Raw genomic sequence first — 1,061 nt, 5'->3', positions numbered from 1 at the left:
CTGTTATATGCATGGATATATTTACAGTACATGCAAATACATTTGTAGAAAAATCCTCTAGCAAACCTGCTCATGGGTATTGTCCCATTATCTTGCATGTTTCCCTGTGTATCTACTCATAGATTATTGTTTCTTATTACAGATATTATAGGATTGTGCATGTAATAATATTTACATTTATTGTCTACAAGTTTTATGCAGCTTTCAGTGTCCTCCTTTGCATTAGTGATATTGTGCTAATCTTCCCCTTCTTGTATATTCCTTTTCTCTTCACTCAAATTAGTATGTGTCTTCTATCTAATTAGTATAGGGGATCTGGTAGTGTACTGCCTAAGGCACTTGACTGCTAACCAGAAGGCCGGTGGTTCAAACCCACCAGCCACTGCTTGGAAGGAAGGTTGGGCAATCTACTTCTGTAGTGATACTGCCTTGGAAACCCAAACAGAGGTCACTATGAGTTGGGTCCAGCTCGAGGGCACATAACAACAACAAAAATATCTAGTTAGTGATTTTCCCTCTTCTCCCTTCCCATCTCTGGTAATCATCAAAGAATATTTCTTTCTTTTTTTTGTTTTCCATTTATTTTATTTTCCATCAATGTCATGGGCTTTCCAAGTGAATTGTCTTTGTCTTGTGGTTACATATATTAGAGACCATGGGTTGTAGTTCACAGATCTCATATTTTGAAATTTTTGGAATGATGTTATTTCATCCATTTCCTCGAGCTGCCTTTGATGCTAATATAATTGCTTAAAAACTATGGATTGTATTGTTTAGCTCTTCTTCATCTTTGTTGAGTTTCTTTCCAGTTAGTTGTTCTATCTTTCAAAGAAAGTGGTGTATTAAAGTCTCCCAGTATAACTGTGGAGTCATCTGTTTGGCTTTTTAACTCTTTTAATGTCTGATTTATGTATTTTGGGGCTCTTTCATTGGGTCCATAAATATTTATTATGGTTATATCTTCATGTTCAATTGATCCTTTCATCATTATATAATGTCCTTCTTTGTCTCGTATGGTGGTTTTTGTCTTAAAGTCAATTTGATCAGAAATTAATATTGCC

This window comes from Orycteropus afer, unplaced genomic scaffold (assembly GCF_000298275.1).
Source record: "Orycteropus afer afer isolate SDZICR_OR568_19922 unplaced genomic scaffold, OryAfe1.0 scaffold00121, whole genome shotgun sequence".
In the NCBI taxonomy this organism is placed as follows: Eukaryota; Metazoa; Chordata; class Mammalia; order Tubulidentata; family Orycteropodidae; genus Orycteropus; species Orycteropus afer.
The sequence above is the reverse complement of the archived record's forward strand: the minus strand, read 5'-3'. Positions refer to the sequence as shown.